Consider the following 18,674-nt stretch of genomic DNA (forward strand, 5'->3'; position numbering starts at 1 on the left):
TGTTCTCTTTTCAGATTATTATTTTTTTTTTGGGGGGGGGGGCTTAATTATTTTTATGTCAACTAAAGAGCTGGAACATTTTAGGGCAATGCCCTATAAAAGTCTTTTTAAGGGCTATTTGTAGTTTATTTTTGATTAGTTTTTTATTTTGGGGTGGGTTTTATTTTGGGCCATTAGAATGGGCATAACTCTTTTTATTTTTGGCAATTAGTTTATTATTTTTTGTAAGGTTAGTGTTTTTTATTTTTGTAATAATAGTTTTTTTGGTATATTTTTTTTAACTGTAATGTTAGTTTTTTTATTCTAATGTTGGGATTTTTGTATTTTAAAGGGACAGTCAACACCATAATTGTTGTTGTTTAAAAAGATATATAATCCCTTTATTACCCATTCCCCAATTTGATGTAGCAGAGGATTATATAATGTATCTGGGCATAACAATTTAAATAAAACTGAACATGATTTATAAAATAAATTTTCAATACCCACTTGTTTCATGATCTGATCCACCTACAATTAAACAAATATAGGATATCATAGATATGAGAAATGGAAAAATAATATAATTAATATCATTTCGAGGTAAATATGAATTATCAAGTAATATCATATATGCAGATTGGACAATATGCATTATCACTGATTAACTCCTTCCCAAATATTTGCAAGGAGCAAGTAATTCAAAACATAATTAAGAGGTGTCAAAAAGAGAAGTATAGATTATCCCTTATATATAAACAACTATTAAACGAAGAAATAAGCAATAACTTTAAGGGGTTAACTGAAAGGTTGGAAAATTTTACAAATCAACAAAAAAATGAGAAGATGATATTATTCAGCATTAAAAATGTGAAAAATCTAAATTACCGATGGGTATATGGGAATCAAATATTAGAATTGTACATTTGGATTATATAACTTCTACAAGAAGGGCAAAGTGGGAAAACAATGTAAACCCACTATGTTTGAAGTGCGGAAGGCATGCGCTTTATTTAAGATTACATTTTTATTTAGATTGAATTCATTATATATGGTGATGCCTAAAGATAAACAAATTCTGTTGCCAGGTATCTTTTTTTCTCACAAAAATACAAAGATAAGAATAAAATTTGATTTACTGAACATTATGATGTTTACTCTACCAGAAAAAAATAACTAAAGAAATTAAAAGGCTGATTGTAATAATTATAATATTAGCTCAACAGATCATCTTTAAATTCTGGATACAGAAGAGAAAGCCATCAATAAACTTACTAAAAAGGGATATATCGCAGCAGATAAACATTTAAAAAAATGGATGTGTTGATGGATATAAATAATAGACTTGAGATATTTATGGAAAAGTGGTCTCTTTATTTGACGATCTTGTCTACAGCACAACAGAGAATAATTATACATATACATACTTTGAAAAATATAATATATTTTGTAGAACAGCAATGACATGAAGAATGCAATGTATACATTTATGCCCACTTGGTACATTGGATATACGTTTATATATACTACATATATATACTAATGTGACTGGTGCCTGCACTGATTTGTCTCTTGTGATTGGCTAACTAAATCTGTTCAGCTATCTGCCAATGTTCCTTCAGCAAATGATAACAAGAAAATGAAACAAATTTGATCATAAAAGTAAATAGGGAAGTTGTTTATAATTATATGTTCTATCTGAATTAAGAAAGAAAATGTGGGTGTTTTCTGTCCCTTTAAATGTTGAGAACAGATGTTTTGGGCTTGAAGAAAGTGTAGAGATAAGAGTAGATAAGTAATTTTGTTTAGAGGGGTTAAAGGGACATAAAACCCCCCACAAATGATTTCATGATTCAGATAGAACATACCATTTTTAACAATTTAAAAATTTACTTCCATTATCAATTTTTACATTTTATTTATTTTTATTATTTTATACAATGTTACATATTTGCGTACCTATACATCATTATTCTGTATACCGTACAACTTAAATATGATGTGACATTCTAGATCCCATCTCTTACTTCATATAACTCAAATTGTGACATAAAAATACACACAAAAAATAAACAACAATAAACAAAAATAAACCAAAGCCAGGGAGCATAGGCCTAAGAAGCTTAACCTAACTTCTCCCTGGCGATTAACATTGATCATATCCCTCTTGTTGTATATAAACCTGAGAATCAATTTATACATGAACTCTGCTACAGAACAATTAAACATATTTCTCAGAGTTACCCCATTTCATAATATAATTTAAAAAGAAAAGAGGTGCATATTCACTTTTGTTGCACCGGGATGGTGTTGGGGGGAGCGTGGTATGCTCCGAGGGACCCATTTTATAGTATGAACCTTCCAAGAGTTCGGTAATTCATTGGTAACTATCCAATATTTAACCAAGTTGGATTTAACTAAGGGTTTGATAATTTGCAATTGAATCTTTATTGCCTTTGCCTCTATTACCTTTAACCATTTGTAGAAGAATCTTTTTAATAGTTTCTCTGAGCCTGGAAGTATATTATATTGTTCCATAATCATTTGATTCATCTGGGCCTATCTATCAAGCTCCAAATGGAGCTTGATGCCCCGTGTTTCACAAAGACCGCTGCTCCATAACCCTGTCCGCCTGCTCTGAGCAAGCGGACAGACATCGCCGGAATTCTACACGATCGAGTACGATCAGGTTGATTGACACCTCCCTGCTGGCGTCCCATTGGCCACGAGTCTGCAGGGGGCGGCGTTGCACCAGCAGCTCTTGTGAGCTGCTGGTGCAATGCTGAATATGGAGAGCGTATTGCTCTCCGTATTCAGCGAGGTCTGATGGACCTGATCCGCACTGTCGGATCAGGTCTGCCAGACTTTGATAAATAGAGGCCATCATCTCCGATACAAATTGTTATATACTAGGTGCCTGCACCGACTTCCATTTGGATAATATTATCTCATGACCTTGAAGGATCACCGTATTAATTAAGTTAGGATTATCTTGCCATTCAGTGCTCTGGTACAAGAAAAAGACCCTTCTACTATTAACTTGAAAGTTTTGAGCTAACATCCTATTTAACCAATATTTAATTTTGAACCAGAACTGCTTAATTTTTGGGCATGCCCAGAAGCAATGTTCTAAGTCTGCATCTTTTGCTCCGCATTTATAACAAACTATATCATCATTTCTGTACTATCTTGCTCATTTGCAAGGTGTAATATAGAGTTGGCTGATTATTTTAAAATGAGATTGTCTCCAGGTAGTTATGCTCATTACCTTGGCTACTGAGTAAGCTGTCTGTTATTTCCGCAGGTGTAAGGGTGGTATATACTCCCAGCCATTTACTTTGAGCTACCTGTAGCTGTACTTCTGCTTTGTGTGCCATCTGGATATTATAAATCATATTAATTGCATATTTTCTTTGTTGGAAGATTCTAATAACTTTTTCTAGCCCTCCTAGTTGCCAATCATTCCCAAACCTCTCCTGTAATTACCCAAATAGATGTCTTGTTATCCTTTGTTGAAAAGTAGGGATGTAAGCTCAGGAGTGTGCACGTGTCTGCAGCGCTATATAGGACCAGTTTTGCAAAAATGTTATACATTAGCAAGAGCACTAGATTGTAGCCTTATTTCCTGTCATGTAGTGCTTCAGGCATGTGCATGCTACCTACCTATGAATCTCTTTGACAAAGAATAATATAAGAATTAAGCAAATTTGATAATAGAAGTAATTTGGAAACTTTGTAAAATCGTATTCTCTATCTAACTAATGAAAGCAAATATTTCAGTTAAAAATCCCTTTAATGACAGAATAGTAAGAGTTCAAGATGAACAGGAAGTAAAGAAAGTCAGCTGAACACCTGACATTTTCTTCAATGTTATTAAGCAGTGCGGGAACATCTGTGTAGGTATCATGTCAGAGTAGTATGCCAGGGCTAAGGATGACTGTGTGATTTTCAACCTATGATAAAAGGTGTCAAGAATCGATGTAAGAGTGGGTCAGGGCAGGAAAAGGATGAGATAGAAGAGAGAAGGGGTTTTAGAACATTTGAAAGATGTTGCTGATTTAGTGACTGAATGTTTCTGAGGAATTTGGTTTGAGGGTTAGAAGAAGGAGAGTAGTAGGAATTGCTGTGATGTTGCAAGAGAGGAGATGGTGGTCAGAGCAAAGTATGAATTTGTAAAGTTTGAAAGAATACATCAATAGCTGAAAATCTGATCAAGGGAGTGTCCATCTTTGTGAAGAAGAGTCAGTCCATTGTGACAGACCAGAAGAGGACGTGAGCTCAGCTGGAGTGGAAGGCAGGAATGTCTAAGGAGAGGAAAGAAGGTAGCCAGGATGCAAAATGTTCAAGAAATACACCCTGTTCCAAATTATTATGCAAATTCTATTTCAGTGTCACAAAGATTATTTTTTTTTTTTTTTCAGTTTAACTCATGGATGGCATTGTGTCTCAGGGCTCTTTTGATCACTGAAAACAATCTTGGACACCTGTGATAATTAGATTGCCAGGTGAGCCCAATTAAAGGAAAAACTACTAAAGGAGGGTGTTCCACATTATTAAGCAGAGCACCATTTTCAAGCAATATGGGGAAGAAAAAGGATCTCTCTGCTGCCGAAAAGAGTGAAAAAGTTCAATGCCTTGTAAGAATTATGAAAACATTAGATAGTTCACGTAAACTTAAGCGTGATCATCGCACTATTAAGAGATTTGTGGCTGATTCAGAACACAGACGGGTTTGTGCAGATAAAGGCACATTGAGGAAGATTTCTGCCAGATCCATGCATCGGATCAAGAGATATTAAGAGGGATATTGTGATATTAGAGTAATACCACAAATCCCCTATAGGAGGCGCTAATGACTCAGGGCAGAAAATAGTACTGAAATACAATCAAAAAACCCCTTTAGTGATACCAAAAATGTAAAAAAACCTATAAAACAATATATAGAAAATAAATGGTAAAATCTGTAAAATGTAAAATATAAAACATAAAATATAATGATAGAATAAAAAATATGTATATGAGAATACAGACGTATCAATAGGTGAAATGGGAAAGATCCCAACTGAAGTCCAAATAAGTCCAAATAAATGGAAGTAGAAATAGAAGGCAGCTCTCGGTCTTCACCCAAACGATGGTGTATCTTCAAAAAGAGGTTTCACTGCAAGGAAAACAGAAACAGAGGCGCCACATGTGTAGATCAATCAAAACAGACAATATCCAAGTTAGATGAGATACAGGATACTCACAAACGTGAAGGCACTCTCTTGTGCCTGTAGGAGCGGGCTGGTATTTAAACAGCAAACCAGCTAGCTGTACCAAGGGATCCCCGTCAGGATATCCTCGCAACAGTAATCCTTCAGTATCAATAGGTGAAATGGGAAAGATCCCAACTGAAGTCCAAATAAGTCCAAATAAATGGAAGTAGAAATAGAAGGCAGCTCTCGGTCTTCACCCAAACGAGTGTGCAGCTGCTGCTGGCGATCGTTACATTGGAACACTGATATCTGCCAGGAATCACTGAATAAGCCTTCACATTTATATACTTTTAAAAAGAAGACAACCTAAGTGAAACCTCTTTTTGAAGATACACCATCGTTTGGGTGAAGACCGAGAGCTGCCTTCTATTTCTACTTCCATTTATTTGGACTTATTTGGACTTCAGTTGGGATCTTTCCCATTTCACCTATTGATACTGAAGGATTACTGTTGCGAGGATATCCTGACGGGGATCCCTTGGTACAGCTAGCTGGTTTGCTGTTTAAATACCAGCCCGCTCCTACAGGCACAAGAGAGTGCCTTCACGTTTGTGAGTATCCTGTATCTCATCTAACTTGGATATTGTCTGTTTTGATTGATCTACACATGTGGCGCATCGGATCAAGAGAGCAGCTGCTAAAATACCATTACATAGCAGCAAACAGATATTTGAAGCTGCTGGTGCCTCTGGAGTCCCATGGACATCAAGGTGTAGAGTCCTCCAGAGTCTTGCAACTGTTCATAAACCTTCCATTCGGCCACCACTAACCAATGCTCACAAGCAGAGACGGCTGCATTGGGCAGATAAATACATGAAGACTAATTTTCAAACAGTCCTGTTCACTGATCAGTGCCGTGCAACCCTGAATGGTCCAGATGGATGGAGTAGTGGATGGTTGGTGGACGGCTACCCTGTTCCAACAAGGCTGTGACGTCAGCAAGGTGGTGGTGGAGTCATGTTTTGGGCCGGAATCATGGGAAGAGAGCTGGTCAGCCCCTTTAGGGTCCCTAAAGGTGTAAAGATGACCTCTGCAAAGTATTTGGAGTTCCTGACTGACCACTTCCTTCCCTGGTACAGAAGGAAGAACTATGCTTTCCATAATAAAATCATCTTCATGCATGACAATGAACCATCTCATGCTGCAAAGAAAATCTCTGCATCAATGGCTGCTATGGAGATAAAAGGAGAGAAAGTCATGGTGTGGCCTCCATCCTCCCTTGACCTCAATCCTATTGAGAACCTTTGAAGCATCCTCAAGCAAAAGATCTATGAGGGTGGGAGGCAGTTTACATCCAAACAGCAGCTCTGGGAGGCTATTCTGACATCATGCAAACAAATTCAAGCAGAAACTGTCCAAAAACTCACAAGTTCAATGGATGCAAGACTTGTGAAGCTGCTATCAAATAAGGGGTCCTATGTTAAAATGTAACGTGACCTGTTAAAATGTTTAAAAAGTTAAAATGTTGTTCAAAGTTTGATTGAAATAGCTTTTGATTTCAGTAAATATGCTGCAAACACAACAAATGACAATTTTCAGTTCTTTACAACCTATAAAGTGTTTTGAAACTTACTGTGCATAATAATTTGGAACAGTGCATTGTAAGTTTTTTATTTTTTAAAAAAAAATACTGTTATCATTAGGAGGTTTGTTCAATAAAATTTGAATTGTACTCTTAATAGTTGATAACATAAGAATTATGCTGACTGTTGTTTACATCAATTATTTAGGTAAATGAGAAAGATATCATTGGCATAATCATTTGGAACAGAGTGTAGAGTTGAGAAGCCTGGATGGGGGTTGGGGGCAATATATAACTGCAACACATGAAAGCGGGGAAAGAATAAGGGAATTATGTGGGTTTCGGTAGAAGAATATTTTTAGGGAAGAGATAGGTTGTATTTGTTTTTAAGGTACAAAGAGAGGAAAGTAAAATACCTACACCACTTCCTTGTCTGTTTCCAAATATATAGTATGACAGAAGGGGAGAGACCCATGTGACAATGCAGCAGTGGAGGCTATGGGGTAGATTTATCACAGGTCAAGCTGACATGATTCGCTGTAGCATTTCTTGTGAAATGCTTGTGCAATGCTGCCCCCTGCACACTCTCAACCAATCGACCACTAGCAGGGGGTGTCAATCATCCTGATCGTATTGGATCGGGATGATTTCAGTGTGCCACCTTAAAGGTGGCAGAGAAGTTAAGGAGTCTTACGATTACTGCTTCTGAACTTCAGTTTCAGGCGGACCTGAAACTATTGGTGTAGAATGCAGCATCTGCTGAATAATAAATCTACCCCTGTGTCTGAAGTAGAGAGCAATGTTTCTGTGAGAGCTAGAAGGTCAAGGGAATGGGTGATGAAGAGGTCTTAGATAGTGAGCTTGTTGCAAATGGAGCAAAAGTTTCAGAGTGCACAAGTAAAGGGGGTGTTGGCTTTAGACACAAAAGGAACTTGAGTATAATTTCCAGAGTTCTGGTATCTATGTCTATAGAAAGACATACATTGGTGGGCAAGATAAGGAAGCTGTGGGGGACCAGGATTGGGAGAGATATCACTAGCAGCTAGGAGAAAAGGAGACACAGAGGCACCAATATGGCCTAGTAATGTCTGCACAATAATAGAGCAATAATGTGATATATACTCACCAAGGTAGAGCACCCAAAAGTGCAAGCGGCACAAGCTGGATCAATTAGCAGTGGTCCAGCTCACTGTGTGCCCACGATGGAGACACTGGAACAATGGCCAGCAGACAGCAACCAAATTCCTGTTAGCGGCATAAAATGATATCCATAGCTCAGTACAGTTTTGAAATACGATATAAGTAATTACTGGTCAAACTTACACACAGTAGCGCACCTCCAGGTGCAGTAAAAGCAGGCTGGGACCCTTCAGTCACCCAACAGATCGTAACCAGGTGTAGAGAGTGACCATCCACCGCCCACACAGTATAAATCCAAAAGAAGTTTGAAAATGATACTCCAAGAAAAAGAACCAAGTGTATCAAAAAGCATATATTTATTTGTAAAACAAAGCAATGCATTTCTCAGCCTCCAAAAGGGCTGTTTCCTCAGGCTATACATATATAAAATGAAATACACTTGCTATATAAAAGGGTAAAAAACTGGTAAGTGGAGCAATTAATTACAAACACCTGTATATGTAATCAGTAGGCAATTGGTTGGGATGGTAACCAGTGTAAACAGACCTTCCCACATAATGACCTCACAGCCAAACAATTTAACACAAAAAATATATAAATAATATTTGTCTATAGACCATATGGGTATATGATAACAATTACACATATACATAATACAAAAGAATCACTTCACTATAATAAAACAATAATGTTTAGTGAGCTAATACCATTGATTATCATAGCATTCTTATGTTTAAGGATGCAAACATAACAAAATAATACATGATAAAACAATGAATAAATAAATTAAATCAACACTCTGCATTAGACAATTCTAAAATAATGATGATACATAGTTTAAAAGAATCTCTTTGCTGTAATGAGACAATGATCTTTGATAAACTTCAGAAAAATATATAGATAATAATAACATTTCCATGCTAAAAGTTGCAAACATAACACGCAAATGACATGACACTCCATATTGAGCAGTTGTAAAAACAATGAAATTTGAAGTGAAAAATGAAAAACACGTTACCGCAGAGACCCAGATTATTATTCTAGAAAGGTATACCCAGATAGATAGATATATAAGTGAACCACTGGACCACTGCTAATTGATCCAGCTTGCGCCGCTTGCACTTTTGGGTGCTCTACATTTGTTAGTATATATCACATTATTGCTCTATTATTGTGCAGACGTTACTAGGCCATATTGGCGCCTCTGTGTCTCCTTTTCTCCTAGACTCATCACCAGGGATTGACCATCCTTTTGACAGAGTTCTGCCTTCCATTGGATATAAAAGGACATTTTATTTTCATTTTAGATTATTTATTAGATATTTCTCACTTTTTTTATATGTTGTTTTCATTTATTATTTTTATGTTTTTATGATTATCTTTTAGAGTCTTTGCTACAGCTCCCATTTTTGGATCTTATATTAGACTCTCTCTGTATTTTGGTGATTTTTAGATTTGGTTTTTAGGAAGCGCCCCCTATGGGATTGGTTTTATTGTTATTTCCCATCATTTATCAGGTTATCACCAGCAGCTAGTATGTGCAAGAGATAGAGTGACTTAAGATGAGATACAGATTTAAAATAAAAGAAATGGGCCATTGAATAATGCAGGCGGTAAGGAGGGAGGAATAAATGAAAAAAAAATAGTTTGTTGTATAGACAAGAGATGAAATGAAATCACACTATTTGTACTTGTGTTTTTTCACCATTGTGATACATTTTATTTTATTGTATAGACAATAGATGGCAAAGTGTAACTTGATGCCCACGTGAGCTTGATGTTCGCCAGAAACACAAGTTATGAAGCAGTGATCTAAAGACCGCTGCTCCATAACCTGTCCGTCTGCTCTGAGGCGGTGAATAGACATCGCCGAAAATCAACCCGATCCAATACGATCAGGGCCATTGGTAGTTTATTGTAGGCTAAGGTTTTTTTTTTATTTTGGGGGGGCTTTTTTATTTGGGCTCTTAGATTACGTGTAATTAGTTTAAATATTTGATCATTTATTTGTTATTTTGCGTAACTTAGTTGTTAGTTTTTTGTAACTTTGAAATTTTTAATAGTAGATTTAAATTATTTGAGTAGGGTTAGGTTTTTAACTATATAATATATTTAATTTAATTTGTAGTTTAATGTAATTTTAGTATAACAGTTAGGGTAGGTTAATTAATAGTTTAATGTAGTTTATTGTAATTTTAGTATAATAGTTAGAGTAGATTAATTATTAGTTTAATATAGTTTAATTTAAATCTAAAGGTAAGTTTTAATTTATTATAAGATAGGGATGAGTTAATATTGAATATAAAGTTAGCGGGTTGTTAAGTTTAGGGGTTAATAGGTTAATTTAGTTTATGGCGATGTGGGAGGCTGGTGGTTTAGGGGTTAATAGGTTTAGTAAGTGGTAGTAATGTGGGAGGCCAGGGGTTTATGGGTTAATACATTTATTTAGTTGCAGTGAACACCGGGAGCGGAGGGATAGGGGTTAATACTTTTAGTTAGTTGCGGCGGTGTCAGGGAGCGGCGGAATAGGGATTATTACATTTATTAGAGTTGCAGTGGGCTCTGGGAGCGGCGGGATATGGGGTTAATAACTTTATTTAATTGCGGCGGGGTCAGGGAGCAGCGGGATAGGGGTTAAACAGTTTACTATAGTGGCGGTGTTTAGTGACAGTTTATAAATAAAGCTGGGAAAAAGCAGAATAGCAGCGAGATTGATGACTGTTAGTTAACAACAGTCCGCTGCTCATCGCCCCGTACTTGGTGCGCGGCTTTTTGACAGCTTTTTATATATAAATATGGAGAGCGTATTCAGGTCCACGGCCGCAATGTTAGGCAATATCAGGCGAGCATATTGGTGCCGTTGAATGCAAGAAAGTTGACGGCTTGATAAGTAGGCCTCACAGTCTATTTAAAATTAAACTTTCCTGATTCAGATAGGGCATGCAATTTTAAACAACTTCACAATGTACTTTTGCTTTGTTCTCTTGGTATCTCTTTGTTTAAAGCTAAACATAGGCAGGCTTATACAGTATGCTAATTTCTAAGCTCTTGAAGGCCATCTCTTATCATCTGCATTTTGACAGTTTTTCACTGCTAGACAGCGATAGTTCATGTGTAGAACCATGTAGATAACCATGGAGTTATTTATGATTAAGCACTGATTCGCCAAAATGCAAGTCTGTTAAAAGAACTGAAATAAAAGGGCAGTCTGCAGAGGCTTAGATACAAGGTAATTAGGAAGGTAAAAAGGATATTAAATGAACAGTATACACCAATTTTTATATAACTACAAGTAATAGATACTACTATAAAGAAGAATATGCACAGATACTGATCTAAAAATCCAGTATAAAACCTTTTAAAAACTTACTTAGAAGCTCCCAGTTTAGCACTGTGGATGAGTTAGTCTGGGACACCCAATGAAAGGGGCTGGGAAAAACAAAAAGCGCAGACACTCCCGCCCCCCCTCTTTGCATATGAAAAGACAGATAACATAAAGTGGAGCCAGCAGGAGTCTGTAAATGCGTGTATACATCTGACACTGTGGGGCTAGGTTAGGAGTCTGAAAATCAGCAACATTTTCTTAAAAAATAAGCAAAACTATACATTTTTATTAAAACACTCCCAGATGGGCTATATAAATGGATCATCTACAAATCAAGTCCCTTTAATATAACTGTTGATTATACAAAACTGGGGAATGAGTAATAAAGGGATTATCAATATTTTTAAACAATAAAAATTCTGGAGCACACTGTCCCTTTAATAAAAAATAATATATTAATTTATTAAAACAGCCAAACAATGCAAGCTGTCAATCAAACAAACTAGGAACATGTCAAGGGTGCACAGTTACCGCATCTGTCCAAAACCTTGGTCCCTAAAACAGCTATACAATGCAAGCTCTTAGTCAAAGTCTAGGAGACTAAGGGGCCTATTTATCAAGTTCCGTATGAAGCTTGAAGGCATGTGTTTCTGGCGAGCCTTCAGACTCGCCAGAAACATAAGTTATGGAGCAGCGGTCTAAAGACCGCTACTCCATAACCTGTCCGTCTGCTCTGAGGTGGCGGACAGAAATCAACCCGATCGAATAGGATCGGGTTGATTGACACCCCCTGTTAGCGGCCAATTGGCTGCAAATCTGCAGGGGGCGGTATTGCACCAGCAGTTCACAAGAACTGCTGGTGTAATGATAAATGCTGACAGCGTATGCTGTCGGCATATATCAATGTGCAGCAGACATGATACGCTACATCGTATCATGTCCATCCGCACTATCATAAATAGACACCTATGTGTTCCCTTAAAAAATATATGTATATGCTTATATACATATATGTTTATCTGTAAATACGTGTATATACACATATAAATACATAAATATATATGTATATATTCATACAAAGAGAGAAGCGCTCTACCAGGAACGAACAACAGCTCAGTGGCTTGTTCTATAGTCATATACATATAAATTGACACTTTTCTGCCCATCGGTGCATGACTTACCCCCCTTTCGGCACGAGAACGAGGCTCCCATTGGAGCCTATGGAAGTGCACTTTAGCTTGCGTGAACTGGTATCACTGAGTGAGGAGCAAATATCGCATTCGCTTAAGCTCCATTTTGCGCTCCACTCATAATCTGGCCCTTGTTCGGGTATGTATTTCATGTAAATGAATGCACATGCCTACTTTATATTATTCCTACATGTATATTTACATATACCTTCAAGCATATATGAAAAGCAGACATCCATTATGTTGCTATGAATCGTAACTGTATCAATATGTGCTTTGAAATACTGATAATTCCTGTTAGTATTCACTTTGCTGCTTGCTAAACTAGAAAAAAAATTAAATGTTTCTGTTATACAGAATTCTGCTCTCTTCTATAATGCTATTAATAACAATGAAGTTGGGAATAGTTTCTGGCACAGAATTACTGAGGTTTTCAATGGAAACACTGACAAGAGTTGTATGATGTTTCTCAGTTAGCAGAGCAGCAATTTTTCTTTTGTCTCCAGGTCACAGTTGTCATGAATGTTAATATTTCTAATGTGGCAGCTCAACGCTTGTATAATTCCTGTGTGGATACATTATACAGAACTGAAACTTCTTAACCACAAGTAATGCTTCAGGATTATTTTAGAAATACTGGTGCTCTTATGCATGCTTAAAGGGACATATACTGATGGATTAAAGGACATATACTGATGGATTAAAGGACATATACTGATGGATTAAAGGACATATACTGATGGATTAAAGGACATATACTGATGGATTAAAATATTTTCTTATATGTGTCTAAGAACAGTTTATGAGGTCAAAACATAATAAATAAATATATTTTAAACTGAGCATTAAGCTGAATACTTTTCATTAATCTGAATAAAAAATAAAATTGATGTTAGGTTCTGAGATATAATTCTTATTTTTTGATAGAAAAGGAATCATATTTTAGTCAAAGAGAATACTTTTTTTGTTAAAGGGATAGAAAGGTAAATAATGAAATGTACATGGATGCATTTCAATTTGACCTATAAACATTTATTAGCATTTTTGCAATATACTTACATCAGCAAAAATGCTTCCCGTAAAAGTTATTGCTGTTTTTCTGTGGCATACACACATATCCTGTGAGAGTCTGTGCACCAATTTTTAATCACTATGACCTCTATTTATCAAAGTCTGGCAGACCTGATCCGACAGTGCAGATCAGGTCCGCCAGACCTCGCTGAATACGGAGAGCAATACGCTCTCCGTATTCAGCATTGCACCAGCAGCTCACAAGAGCTCACTGTTCCGATCAGCCAATAGAATACAAGCTTAATACGATTGGCTGATTGGATCAGCCAATCGGATTAAACTTCAATCTGATTGGCTGATTGCATCAGCCAATCAGATTTTTTCTACCTTACCTGATAGGATTCTATCAGCCAATCGGAATTGAAGGGACGCCATCTTGGATGACGTCCCTTAAAGGAACCTTCATTCATCGGGAAGTCGTCGGTTGAAGAGGATGGCTCTGCGTTGGCTCATTTGAAGATGTCTCCGCTCCAGATGGATGAAGATTGAAGACGCCGCCTGGATGAAGACTTCTACCTGATGGAGGACCTCTTCTTGCCCCGCTTGGATGAAGACTTCTACCGGATGAAGGACCTCCTATGCGCACCTTGGATGAAGAATTCGGCTCATCTGAATGAAGATGACTCAAGGTAGGATGATCTTCAGGGGGTTAGCGATAGGTTTTTTTAAGGGGGATTTAGGTGGGTTAGAGTAGGGGTATGTGGGTGGTGGGTTCCCAGATAGCATGTATTTTTGCTGCAAGTTTGAAAATGAATTGTTAAACTCTTGCTAGACTTGCCAAGCTTCAAAAGTTTGCTGTACAATTGTTGCAAGTCTTTATTGAAAGTCTCTGGAATAGACTTGCTTTGTAAATTTGCAGCAAGTATAACACAATTGTGTATAGCATTTGTTTTTTTTTCTGTAAAAATTGCAAATATATTGTTAAACTCTTGCTAGACTTGCCAAGCTTCAAAAGTTTGCTGCACATTTGTTACAAGTCTGTGTAGAAAGTCTTAAGAATAGACTTGCGTTGTAAATTTGCTGAAAGTTTGCCACAATTGTGTATAGCATGTAGGTTTTTTTCTGTTAAAATTGCAAAGGAATTGCTAAACTCTTGCTAGACCTGCCAAGCTTCAAAAGTTAGCAGCACATTTGTTGCAAGTCTGCGTAGAAAGTCTTCAGAATAGACTTGCTTTGTAAATTTGCTGCAAGTTTGCCACAATTGTGTATAGCTTGTGTTTTTTTTTCTGTTAAAATTGCAAAGGAATTGCTAAACTCTTGCTAGACTTGCCAAGCTTCAAAAGTTTGCAGCACATTTGTTGCAAGTCTGCATAAAACGTCTTTAGAATAGATTTGCTTTACAAATTAGATGGAAATTTTCTGCCAGATTACAAGTGGCACAGCCCTTTTGGGCACACAGATAAGACCTTTAATTTTGCAAGTTGAAAGTAAATGCGAACGCAAGAGTGCAATCACGATTTAGGTTTTTTTGGGTTAATGTGACTTCAGAGCTCTGGTTAACTGTTACACTCGACTAAATAGTTGCCTGATGCACATCAAAAACATATGTAACAGTACAGTTACATTCATATTGACACTGTCTGATAGAAATTATTGCATAAAAATATTGCATTGCAAAGTTAAAAGAGTGCAAAAATATGAAAACACACATGACAGCTGTTATTTTTTGTTCTTGTTCAAAATAAGGCTCCATTAAAGCCTAGGGGGAATACGATCCTATGCTCTCAAATTCGCATAGCATTTTTTTCTGCAGAAGGATGCGACAACGAGAGAGCAAAATTGTTACTTCCAACCTGTAATAAGTGCACAATAGTAAAAAATTGAGTGCAGATAACACGCTCGCAGGAGTGCAAAATTGTGCTCCACTCTTAGGGGCATATATATCAAGCTCCTTGCTCCATAACTTGTCCGTCTGCTCCATAAACTGTCCGCCTGGTCTGAGGCGGTGGACAGAAATCAACCCGATCGAATATTATCGGGTTGATTGACACCCCCTGCTAGCGGCCAATTTGCAATGATAAATGCCGACAGCGTATGCTGTCGGCATTTATTGATGTGTGGCGGACATGATACACTACTTATTATTATGTCCGCTCACACATTGATAAATATGTCCCTTAATCTTGCCCTTTATGTTTCCCCTAAATAATTTTAATTTTGGTATCTAAAAATTCACTATTCCTTGATTTTACATATTTATTGATTTGAAGATACTTTGCATTGATTATACTTACATTGAAGTCATACCGTGGAAGTAATAATTTCTTTGACTCATCTTTTAATACTAGCTATGTCACTTTTAGCACCTTTAGGAATTATTTCAACATATATTAAAATATATTATATAAGATAATATATAATGAAACTGAATTTTACTATTTACCTTTTGAAAAGCTGCAAACTAAATATTTATTATGTAACAAAGGGCCATAATCCTCCTCATTCTGAATTAGAAACTAAAATATATTCAAGGGAATCATTGTCAATATTTTTTTCTGAATTTCTTCTCTCTCTATGCTGGCAGATTTTTTTATCATCCGATAAGACAACTCTGTTTAACAATATTGCTTTCACTTTAATAAAACACATCATAATAAAAGGTCACTTCTCTTTTTGACTCATCTGGACTCCAGTCCAGTCTGGACTATTATAGTCAGGGCTCAGGGTGGGGAGCAGACACCTATGCATGCAAATGCACTGAATTTGTCAAGTTTGTGCGAGTGAAGCTCTAGGGGTCGATTTATCATCAACACCCGTATGCATCTGTTTCCGCGCGAGCCTTTGGGCTCGCTGGAAACAGGAGTTAAGAAGCAGTGATCTTATGACCGCTGTTCCTTAACTCATCTGCCACCTCTGAGGTGGCGGACAGCAATCAGCCCAATCGGATACGATCGGGATGATTGACACCCCCTGCTAGCGGCCGCGAATGTGCAGGGGGTGGCATTGCACAAGCATTTCACTATAAATGCTTGTGCAATGATAAATGCTGACAGCGTATTGATGTGCGGCGGGCATGATCTGCTACAGTGGATCATGTCCGCCCGCACATTAGTCAATCGCCCCCCTAGAGCAAACTGTTAGGGTTTTTAAAAAAATGTGCACCAAATACAACATAAGTACATTAAAATAAAGTGTTACACCCATATATACACTACCTGATAAAATGATTAATTGAAATATTACTACAATTTTTTTTATAAGGGTTAAAAGGTATGGTATATGAAAAGGTGCTTTAACTTACTTCAGCTATAGCGCTATAGGTCTTACACAGTGTTGGGTTAGTGCGCAAACAATAAGTATTTTTTTTTAAAGCGCGCTCTATTGAAAACTATATGGAGAAGAAGTTAACGGGATCATAATATTCAAAGTCCTGAAGTTAGCATGCACCAGGTTTTACTCATGTTCAAATGATTTACTTTCAACTTGTAATACAAGCGCTAACCTGCCCATGTTAAAAGTTTACTTTCAGCTGTGTTTACGAGCGAACAAAATAAATATTTAACGCACCACTTGTAATCTGGCCCAATATGTGGTAGCAAGGTAAATTGTCTGTAATCACCATCCTTACAATAATAAATAGAAAAAGTAGTAATCTTGCTGTCTTAGCCCACCATCCATCAGTTGTACAATATATACCTTTATCATTTCACCTACACCCATTTATTCTGTTTGTCTATATCTTACACAAGCATAAAAGCAGTAAAACATGAAACCTAAAAAAATGTTTTCATGATTGAGAAAGAGAATACAATTTAAAATAAATTCCAAATTTTCTTCTATGATCTGTTTTGCTTTATTATCTTGGTATCCTTTGTTGAAGAAAATCAATCATTACTGGGAGCTAGTTAACACATTGGGTGAGCCAATTACATGAGGCATATTTGTGCACCCACCAATCAGCAGCTTCTGAGCCTACCTAGGTGTGCTTTTCAACAAGGGATACCAAAAGAACAAAACAAATTAGATAAAATAAGTAAATTGAAAAGTTATTTTTAAATTGCATGCTATATCTGAATCATGAAAGAAAAAAATTGGGTTTCATGTCCCTTTAAACTGGAAACACATCAGGTCATCCATCATCCATCCCCACCCATTAGAAATTAGACAACCAGGAATCATTGATCTTTAATAAACATTATATAAAACAAATGGACATCATAAAATTTGCTGTTCCCCTAGTGGTGTTGATGGAATGACCTGGGCTGTAACCCTGTGTACCCATTTCACAAACTATTATTATTATTATTATTATTATTATTATTATTATTCTGAGAGTTAAAATTGTGCACTTCAAATGTATTTTGTATTTTTAAGTTCCCCATGTACTTTTAAGATGGGATGATGAGCCACAATCAGCACTGCTAGGCACATTTTTGTACATATCGACACAAGAGAAAAAGGAAAAACAATGGGGCACACAATATAAGTGTTTGTAGAAAAGACAGGAGACCTTGTCTGCGTTTACACAGTAATACATTATAATAAATACTGAGTTAAAGTGGGTATATTTAAAAAATTAAATAAAAAAACACTTTTTTGTGGGGAAAAATCAATACTGCAAAGTCCAAATAAAATACTACACTGGTAATCAACTTTAGTATCTGCAAGTCGCTTCTACCTAATGTTCAATGCTTCTCCTCGTCACCACCCCATATAATTTGGACTAAGGCTTCTATTTTCAGCCAAAAGTTTCTATGTGCACACATCTGAAGAGACAGCTGAAATGGGAGGGTTAAAAATTTTATTCGGCATCACAGGAGAAGCTTTCAAGAAGTGAAAAAAATAAATGAAAACACATGCAGCAAGAAAATGAGATTAATAAACAAACAATGACATCTACTAAACAAAGGTAGGTAAACCTATTACTAAAAATTATTTTCATTTACTGTGCCTTTTGTGATAACTTTTACTGTGAGCATGCATGCAAAGCATACTTAAAGGTACAGTCTAGTCAAAACTAGATAATAAAAAATGCACTTTTAAACAACTTTCCCATTTACTTTTATCATCAAATTTGCTTTGTTCAATTGGTATTCTCTGTTGAAAGCTAAACCTAGGTAGGCTCGTATGCTTATTTCTAAACCATTGAACCGCCTCTTATCTCAGTGCATTTTGACAGTATTTTACAGTTAGACACTGCTAGTTCATGTGTGTCATATAGATAGCATTGTGCTAACTCCTGTGGAGTTATT

The sequence above is a fragment of the Bombina bombina genome, chromosome 3, assembly GCF_027579735.1.
Source record: "Bombina bombina isolate aBomBom1 chromosome 3, aBomBom1.pri, whole genome shotgun sequence".
In the NCBI taxonomy this organism is placed as follows: Eukaryota; Metazoa; Chordata; class Amphibia; order Anura; family Bombinatoridae; genus Bombina; species Bombina bombina.